The sequence below is a fragment of the Eumetopias jubatus genome, unplaced genomic scaffold (assembly GCF_037043125.1).
Source record: "Eumetopias jubatus isolate StellerSeaLion01/CBP00866 unplaced genomic scaffold, mEumJub1_p1.0 scaffold_3, whole genome shotgun sequence".
In the NCBI taxonomy this organism is placed as follows: domain Eukaryota; kingdom Metazoa; phylum Chordata; class Mammalia; order Carnivora; family Otariidae; genus Eumetopias; species Eumetopias jubatus.
Genome location: NW_028274809.1, coordinates 143,881,525 through 143,892,136, shown reverse-complemented (window position 1 = coordinate 143,892,136; position 10,612 = coordinate 143,881,525). Strand labels below are relative to the sequence as shown.

The 10,612-nt window shown below is 38.7% G+C and overlaps 1 pseudogene; it reads left to right on the top strand.

The window, feature by feature from the left end:
* The first annotated feature begins 6,352 nt into the window (after positions 1–6,352).
* Positions 6,353–9,407, top strand: LOC114210285 (glutaredoxin-3 pseudogene; annotated as a pseudogene).
* The last annotated feature ends 1,205 nt before the right edge of the window (positions 9,408–10,612 follow it).

The window sequence follows — 10,612 nt, the reverse complement described above, 5'->3', positions numbered from 1 at the left end:
ACATTTGTGATCTCATAACAGAGCTTCAAAATACATAAGATAAAAACTGATGAAATTCCAAGGGAAAATAGACAAATCCATTATTATAGTCAGAGACTTAAATACTAGTGTCTCAACAATTAATAGAACAAATAAACAGAAAATCAATAAAGACATAGAAATCTTGAATAGCGACAGACAACTTGATCTAACTTACTGACATTAATAAAACGCTCCACCCAATAAAAGCATACCTTTTTTCAAGAGCACATAGAACATTTATGAAGGTGGAACATATTTGAAGCAATAAACAGGTATCAGTGAATTTAAAATGATTTAATTCATATACAAAGCATATTCTCTGATCACAATGAAATTAAATTATTAATCCATAACAGAAAGATAACTTAAAATCCTCACAGATTTGGAAACCATATAACACTTTTAAATAACTATATATAAAAAAAGAAAAAAGTGAGAAAGTATTTTAAATTAAATGAAAATGACCAGAGAATGAATCAGAACTTCAGAGATGCAGCAGCAGCAGTAAATGGCTCCAATAACTACAAAGTTATACACAAAATTCTGTTATCAAAGAAGACAGGTCTCAATTCAGAGAGCTTCTCTTCCATTCAAAAAATATAAAAAAGGTAAAGCAAGTTAAACCTAACCCAAGCAGAAGAAAGAAAATATAAAAAAAAAAAAAAATCAGAGCCGAAAATCAGTAGAATAGGAAAAAAAAAATACCAGTGAAACCCAAAACTGGTTATCTCAGAGAATCAATAAAATTGAGAAATCTCTGCTACACTGATCAGTAAAAAAAGAGAAAGCACAAAAAATTGGTCACCTGTATCTACTTATGTTAAATTTAGAGTTAAAAACCTTTCCAAGAAGAAAACTCCAGGCTAATTTCCCTCACAGACATAGATACAAAAAACTTAACCAAAATTTTGGCAAATTGACTTTTAAAATGTAAAAGGATCATAAGCAAGCGGGGTTTATTCTAGGGATGCAAAATTATTTGAATGTTCAAAAAGTACTGTTGATTCTCAACAAGGATGGAAAAGCAATTGACCGAGAAAAGGATAATATTTTCAACAAATTGTATCGGAAAAACTGAATATCCATATAAAAAATAGGAAAAAAACAACAACTTTGACCCATGTCTGGTATCATATCCAAAAATTAACTTAAAATTGATTGTAGACCTAAATGTGAAACCTAAGACTATAAACCTTCAGAAGAAAACTAGCACAGAAATTACTAATGGAAGAGATAAAAGAGGTGATAATGACTACTGAGACTACAGATATTAAAAGGATAATCATGGAATAGTATGAACAACTTTAAGACAGTAAATTTGACAATGCTAATGAAATTGACAAAAGTCTTTGAAAGACAGACACAACCAAAGCTCAATGAAGAAGAAATAGATTATCTATCAGGTCACTCGCAATGTGGCTGGCAGAGGTCAAATGTAGACACACAATATACTGAGGCCAGTTCTACAGAAGAGGCCTGCAGGAACTGAGAGAGGAGGGAGAAAGGAAACATGGGAGTCAGCCAGACAAGGCTTCCAGGAAGAGGAGATGCTCGGGTATCATGATCTCAGAAGGTCAGGATGAATCTGCTAAAAATAGGGGAACTATACGAACTAAGGCACAGAATCATAAACAAGCATAATGCAGTGAGAGAGTGAGAGAGAGAGAGAGAAAGGTTGTGAGAGAGAGAGAGAGGAGTCCACAGAGAGAGATGAAACTGAAGAGTAGGCCCCATCAGAAGGGCTTTTGTGTGCTGGCCTAAGGAAATGCAGTTGTATCCAGCTGGTTGGCAGGAGCTAGTTAAGGATTCTAAGAGGGAGACAATGACATTTTCAAGTTTGAATTTCAGAAAAATCACTTTGGAAGCAGTGTGGAGAGCAGTTAGGAGGAAAATAAGACTGGATGCAGTTAGATCAGGTGGAGAACACTACTTAGTCTCCACACACAGTGGTGACTTCTTCAACCAAAGAGAGCATGGAAGAGAGTTTGGATTCCACCAACAATTTGGAAGTAGAGTCTATAGACATTCAGACACTGTTAGTGAAGGAAATGAAGGAAGCTTTGCTACAACGAGGCACCTGATGTGGACAATCAGGTGAATGGTGATACCATTCATTTAAGTGAGGACAAAAAACAGGTTCAGAGGGAAAGTTAGTTCAGTTTTGGAAACGTTGCATTCAGTGCACCTTTGGGATATCTATATGGATGTATTTCAATAAGCAGGATTCTAGATAGATCTTAGAGCTCCTAGAACTCAGCAAAACTGATGTGTCACATTAGAAACTTTACTCACTCCTATAGACGATATTCATATTCTAGCAAAAGAAATAATAGTTATCATTTGCTGAGCACTTCTTTATATGAGTTATTGGGCTAAGAACCTCACACACATTACACTATGTAATCTGCAAAGAAAATCGATGTCAGTATTTTATACTTGTGTTATGTATGAGAAAAGTGAGGTCTGCCGATGTTATGCAATTTGCCCAGGAACACATTATGCTGCAGCTGGGTTTCAATAATGCAATGCTCTTAATGACTATAGAATGCCAGAACCCTATATTTTGGGGCACCTGGGTGGCTCAGTCAGTTAGACGTCTGCCTTCAGCTCAGCTCATGATCCTGGAGTGCTGGGATGGAGCCCAACATCAGGCTCCTTGCTCAGTAGGGAGTCTGCTTCTCCCTCTCCCTCTGCCTGCCGCTCCCCCTGCTTGTGCTCTCTCTCTCTCTCTCTCTGTCAAATAAATAAATAAAATCTTAAAAAAAAAGAACCCTATATTTTAAAGGTGTTCCGAAAAATGCAGAATGCAGCTGTGTCCCTAACTCACCCCATGGATTGCCTCCAAAGAGCCTAGGAGTAAAAATAATCCTGAGAAAAAAGCCCCTTGTCTTTAGAAAATAAAGGGAAACAAAGTAAGGAGCAACCGTAACATTAATCTAACATCCAAGTGGAGGTTCCCAGGAGGCAATCACTTGTCTCCAAGTTCCCTCATTATCCATGTTTTCTACTTTGTATCTTCAGATATGACTCCTAGCCTGACTGGTTTAACATTTAGGTCCAACTTTCTTTCCTGCATTGAATTGTAGACTCATGGCAAGTTATGACTTAGCAATTCAGCACTTTCATGAGAGAGTTGACACATGAGCAACAGTCTTGCATCTGTCTCTTACAGGGTGTATGATCTTAAGCAAGTCATTTAACCTGAGAGTGACTGTTCTCATAATTTAATGGGAATAATACATCCAAGCTCTCTACTTCAGCAAAATCTCCTTCAAAACTACATATTAAAATACATTGAAAACTATAAAACACAAGTAGAACTGTAGATGAGCACCTAAGATTTTTTGTTTCCTCCTCTATAGTGTCTCAGTAACCTTCTATGTATAGTTTTCAAGGACAAACACCAGACTCAAAATTATCTGGTGTGATTTATTCCCTAATTTTGCTTTTCCTTGAAAAGACTCTGAGAAATTGCCTGTACTTTACAAAACAAAGAAAATACTATTTTCTTTTGCCTACTAAATTGCATAGCTTCCATCTTTCAAACTATTGCTCACAATCCAGTTATCAGTCTGTCTTCTCTGTTAAGTTTCTTGAATAAAAATGAATTTGATACACTGCTCCATAAAACAAAAACACTGGTATATTTCTCTATATACTTCATTACTATTTTTGGTAATAAAATGTAATGTTAAGCTATTGAGCTCTTAGTTGATTCATCGAACCTTGGTTCATTAACAGCTCCATTTATTAGTGACATAACTTTCATCAAATGATATCACTTCATCACTCCATTCCCTTGTCTATAAAATGAAGCTAACAGTGACATTTGACGCATAAGGTGACATTTGACGCATAAGACTAAATAAGATAAAGAACATACAAAAGTCATTATGATGTCTGCCATAAATAACAGGTCAACAAATATCAGATAGTATTATTCATTAATATCATTGGTATGTACTTTACCTGTGCACAGCAAAGTGCTAGCATACTACATGTTTCGCTTTTTTAAATCTCTATTTTTTCTTGCTTCTCTTATCTTCCTTATATCCCATAACCTCATTTCATCATTCAGCAATAATGTCTTCTTGTTGCCATGTCTAGTCTGAAAATAAATGAGTTTCCAGCAGCCTCCCCCCAAATATGGAAGCATTCTGTAATCAGACTATTCTTTACATGGAACTCATTAGCAATTACCTTTGTGCATCATACCTCCATTAATATAGGGATATCATGTCTGTTTAGCCTTCTCAACAATTCTGAGATAGCTGCGAATGATCTCTAGTTCTTCAGATTTTTAACTGATGTCCTTATGTTCCTTCAATTTGCATGACCAGATCATGCTTCCTTATTTTCCTCTAATTTGTTGTAGCAACAACATCGAGTGTATATTTTATTTTTTTTAATTTTATTTATTTATTTCAGAGAGAGAGAGAATGAGAGAGATAGAAAGCACGAGAGGGAAAAGGGTCAGAGGGAGAAGCAGACTCCCTGCCGAGCAGGGAGCCCGATGTGGGACTCGATCCCAGGACTCTAGGATCATGACCTGAGCCGAAGGCAGTCGCTTAACCAACTGAGCCACCCAGGCGCCCCTCGAGTGTATATTTTAGAAGTTTTAGTAAATTTTATGTAATTGGGCCCATGCAATTATGCAGCTATATTCCTATAATCATTGTATAATTCAATCTTTTATACGTCATTTTCCCACAGTCTAATCTTTGCTTCAATCATGTGGCCTACTTTGACACCCCTTTCTCCCTCAGCCTTGCATGCACAGAAATATTACTTGGTCAGTATATCCATACTGAATCTACTTATCAGGAGCAGGTTCACCTTATCCAGGCTCACAGGAAAGAATCTATAAAACTGAAGTCATAATTTACTAGTTTCCAAGGAAAATAGCACTATGACATAATTCGGGATACTGGCATTAACACAATCATCACATTCTCTGGTTGACATTATACATAGTGAACAGAAAATCAGATGCCATGGAGAAATTATTTTCACAGCTACTGAACAAACATGAAGTTTCATGAGCAGAACACTATCTCGCTCAGCAGACTTACATAGACAGCAACATCCAGTCAAAGTTGCCTCAAGCAAGGGATCAAAGTAATAAAAGTCAGAGAAATCACATGGTTAAAAAGAACAGAGGAAAACCTTTATAAATGGGACTTGAGTTTCTGACAGTCAGCTGACAAAGGTTTCCTCCTCCATGGACAGTGTTTTAATGAGCCCAGCTAAAGAATCCTCTCTCTCTCTCATTCTGTCTCTCTTTCAGTCTCTTTCCGTCTCTCTTTCAGTCTCTTTCCTTAGTTAGTCCTCCTACTGTAGGTGGACTTAATTCTTTCTTTAATTGTATTAAAATATTCAACTCAGAGTATCATTGTCTCCTTATGGCAATTTGGCATTTTTTTACTCTGATTTGACATCTACCTGTTGATTTTATTGTTCATCCCCATAAATGTAATCTTACTTCCTTCTTATAAATTCCTGGGGAAAGTATTATTTAAATTTTGGTAAGGATTCCAAACTCACAAGAGTTTAGTCTGAGAATATTAGACATCTCATAGGAATGTTTTCTGTCATTAGAAAAAAATTACACACACACATACACACACACACACACACACACACACACACACCACATGAATGCTTTGGCATTATATACAACTCAAAGACTGACTTGTAAAAGGAATCCACTTTGGGTTGGGGACATTTGTCTAAGCACGTTCCTGGCCTCTGTCTGTCTTTGACTCATCTTACTCCTAGGGAAGTGGCCTTTTTCAATTGGTAGTTTACAAAAGAATAACTATTTAGGCATACTCAGCTCAGCATTATCTTTCCTCGTTTGGGGAACAACCTTGCCTCCATGTCTAAGTGTTTGGTCTAGCTAACTAGGAGTGTGGTGGTAGGCATATGCCTAATTCTGGTAGGAGAAATTTGGTAGGAGAAACCACTTTACTAACAAATTCAGTCCTGCCCTCAAAGTTGGCCACAATGAATGTGCTCTTTTACCCTTACTTACTTTTAATATCTCAACTTACTCATAAACCGGGTGGGAGATGGGTATACAATTGGCTAGCCCAACCCTTGGAATTTCCAGATCCAGGGAAGGCTAAATTATTAGTACTCAATCTACAAGCCTATCAACTTCAGGTGACTTAGCAGCAAACTTTGGATCAACAATTTACTATTCAGCCTAGAGAAGATTCTAAATTATTTGTTTAAATATGTTTTATAGGGCGGCTTCCGCGCGCAACCGCCCGAGGCCCCGCCCCCGCCGGCAGCCCACGCTTCTTTGCTCCTGTCTGGCGGCGGCAGCATGGCGGTGGGGGCGGCTGAGGCGGCGGCGGCTGTGGTGGAGGTTGGCTCAGCCCAGCAGTTTGAGGAGCTGCTGCGCCTCAGAGCCAAGTCCCTCCTTGTGGTCCATTTTTGGGCGCCATGGGCTCCACAGTGTGCTCAGATGAACGACGTGATGGCAGCATTAGCCAAAGAACAGCCTCAAGTTTCGTTGTGACGTTGGAAGCTGAAGCCGTTCCTGAAGTATCTGAAAAATAGGAAATTCATTCTGTTCCCACCTTTCTGTTTTTCAAGAATTCCCAGAAAATCGACCGATTAGATGGCGCACATGCCCCAGAGTTGACCAAAAAAGTTCAGCGCCATGCATCTAGCGGCTCCTTCCCACCCAGTGGTAACGAGCATCCTAAAGAAGATCTCAAACTTTGCCTGAAGAAATTAACTCATGCCGCCCCTTGCACGTTGTTTAGGAAGGGAACTCCTCAGGAGCCGCGCTGCGGTTTCAGCAAGCAGAGGGTGGAAATCCTTAACAAACATTCAGTTTGGCAGTTTTGATATCTTCTCAGATGAAGAAGTTCGTCAGGGCCTCAAAACCTATTCCAACTGGCCCACCTATCGCCAGCTCTATGTTTCTGGAGAGCTCATAGGAGGACTTGATATAATTAAGGAACTTGAAGCATCTGATGAACTAGATACAATTTGCCCTAAAAGCTCCCAAATTAGAGGAAAGGCTCAAAGTACTGACGAATAAAGCTTCTGTGATGCTCTTTGTGAAAGGAAACAAACAGGAAGCAAAATGTGGATTCAGCAAACAAATTCTGGAAATACTAAATAATACTGGTGTTGAATACGAGACATTTGATATATTGGAGGATGAAGAAGTTCGGCAGGGGTTAAAAACTTACTCAAATTGGCCCACGTACCCTCAGCTGTATGTGAAAGGGGAGCTCGTTGGAGGTCTGGATACTGTTAAGGAACCGAGAGACAACGGTGAGGGGCTGCCAGTGCTGAAAGGAGAGAACTGGGGACTGTTTAACGCTTGGTGCCTGACTGCTGCAGGAAACCATCACAGCGGGGCCGCTCACGACTCCGTTCTCAGACTGCTGCGCACCGTTAGGCTCGGTGTATCCCGCCAGCTCGTGCTAAATACATGTATGTTTTGTTCGTTTTTCATCAAACCAGAATGCAATAAACATCTTCAAATCCGATTTAAAAAAATGTTTTATAGGCCAGTGCACACATTTTTTTTTTTTTTTTGAAGTTGGAGCAGTGCAAAGCTCTCCACATGCCGTTTTAAGCACTAGTATGTTTCTGAGATCACACAGGTCTGAAGGACGCACTTTCCCTTCCCAAAGATATCCTTAAGCCAGACACTTTATTTAATTCTTTAGGAGCAATGTATTGAGGGAAGACTCCTGGGACCATTTTCACTTACACCACCGGCTTTTGTGTGAAGGGTGAGATGTGTTTATCTCCAAGACTCAATTACTCCTGCCTTTGCTCTGGTTGCCCACGTCAGGTCGTACTGCTGGTAACAAAATCGTTTCAGGACCCTCGTGCAACAGTGAAGATAAAGTATAATAGAATTTTCTTCTTTTTAATGAGAAAGCTTTTCCAAGCTTGACAAAACAGTACTGTATGACCACTTGATTTTAGTCTTTATGAAGTAAATCTATTCCCAATCAATTCCCTCTGTTCACAGGTAGATTTAGCTTTTCATTAAGATTTGTTAGGATAGTGATAGTCAGTATTTGCCGAGTCTCCCAGTAAGACACTGAATTTATTGGCTATCTTTCCATCTTCTTTCAAGGCTGTTCAGCTTCAGCAAACAAATTTTAAAAAGTCATTTTTTCACTAAGAGAATGGTGTTGACTCCTTGTTAGAATTCTGATTACACAATACACCCTTTAAAGGTAAATTTCAGAAGTAGATACAGTTGCCAAAATCTTTCTCATTTAATTTGATTAAGGTATTATTTTAAAAAAAGACTAATTCCACCTCCTCAGATCTCTTTGACATTCAGAGAACTCCCATACAACCGGTCAAGTGGTCGAACGAATGCTTTGAGTGGCAACCTCATCAAAAGAATATAATCAGGAAAATCATCACCGAATATTTCCCTTCAGAATATTCTGTAAAGAATGGGAGGATTGTGGGAAGTGAGGCATATGACTAGACTTTCCAGATGGTGATGAGGACCCTCGTTCATTGTTGACATTAATCAAGCATATAATAGCCTATTCAACTCCTCCAAATTAAATAAACTATTATTTATTCCCAAGAACTCAAGCATCCTTTACAACCCAATCTTTTCCCACTTAGAATCAAACCACAGAGGATGTGTTTAAGACAATTTTCTCTATACTGCTTCCCAGCTACGAAGGCAGCTTGCATGAGGGAATGTGGTATGCATGTGCGCTGCATTCACCCATCACATCTTCTGTATCATACTGCCTAGTTGTGGCATCTCCTGAGTCAGGTTCTTTCAGGGGTTAGGCTATGTGCATAAAAACAGGGGCTCAGGAAGTCGCAGACCACAGAGCCTCTACTTCAAGATTCCAGACATCTTCTAACAGCCATCAGTTAAAAATCTCTCCACATCCTCAGTTAGTGTAACTTTGGGGAAATAACCAGTCTAAAAAAGGACTAAGAAAGTAAGCTATCATGTGCAATATTGTTGTAACTTTAGACTGACCTTTATAATAGAAGAAGCAAATCATGTGTGGTGGTAAGGCTTGGGAGTAAAAAAAAAGTGAAGGTAATCTGTAAGGAAGGAGGACAGCATAAACTTCAACTGGGGGTGAAGTCCGCAAGAGATAAACTCTCAAAATGCCTTCCCCTGCAGGGCAGCTCTACCCCTATATCACCAACATTGATTCTAAGACAGCTGGGTTTTGTTTTTGTTTTTGTTTTTGTTTTTTACTCAGGAGTCCACTTCTTTCAGGCTCTTTGAAATCTTGGAGATAGCACTGTCAGCAGTAGATGAGATGAAGATTTACAGCTGGTGTCAGCAGCATATTAATGCCTTTGTGGTCTGTCGTGTCTTACGAGTTTCCACAGTGGTTCCACATAAATTTTGACTTAAGACATATTAGGATGGAGTAGTCTTTGGGGATACTGGAGATAAGTCCCTGAAGTCAGTTGGAGAAGGTGGGCAATGGGCAAAACATAGGGTTCCATAGTAGTCATTATAACTTCTTAGTGGTTAGGATCCAATAGCAGCTTAATCTACAAGAGTGCATGTTCCATAGAGTCATCTAAAGTTTCTCATAGCAGCACACTGACATTTTGGATTAGATCATTCTTTGTTGTGTGGGGATGTCCTGCGCACTGCAGGATTTTTTGGATCATCCCTGACCTCTGCCACTCAATGTCAGTAGCACTTACCTCTCCAATTGTAACAATCAAAAATGTCTCAAATGTTCCCTGAGTGGCAAAATCACCTCCATTTGAGAACCACTGGACTGAAGCAGCACTAGTTCATCCCACTGAATTTCCCATCATTTTATCCAGCAAAGAATATGCCCTCTATATCTATATCTACATATAGGTATGCCTATCTATATCTACATATATCTCTATATTTAGATGAACTGCTTTAAACTACTTTTTAATGATCAGTTTTTAAAAAAGTGTTCTACAGGGTAAAAAAAATTCTCAAAGTATAAAAATTCTTTGTTTGATTTTCAGATGCAATTAATAGAGTCAGCCAGGAGGTCTGTAAAACCCTTGCTTATAGTCTCTGATTCAGTTTTTTGGAAGGAAATTTCAGGGGACTTTAAGTTATGTTTACAAAGTTACAGAAGAGTAATTAACATACTTATAGGGCAATTTTAAAAGGACTTCTGTTTTCCTTCTTTCATTTAAACCTCACAATTATCCTAAGCAAGCATTGTTTTGAATCTGTATAGAAAAGTCTAAGTGACTTGTCTAAGAGCATATAAAAGAATTCTGGAGGAGCCAGAGAGCAAGCAAGCTCATGTCCTTTGACTTTAAAACCAGGCATCTTCCAACAGAATACTAGGTGCCTCTGCTAATGAAACTTGAGGCAGCAAGCAAAATGTTATCACTAGGATCAGAAAGCTCAGAGAGAAGGAGGGGATCGGTGTCTCTGAATTCATATGCCAGGTTGGGTAAGTTTGCTGGTTTCTTTTTAGTTGTGGTACAAAACATATAACATAAAATGTACCATCTTAGCCATTTTTAAGCACACAGTACAATAGACTTAATATACGCACATTGTTGTGCAAGAGATCTCTAGAGTTTTTTCATCTTGCAAAATAGG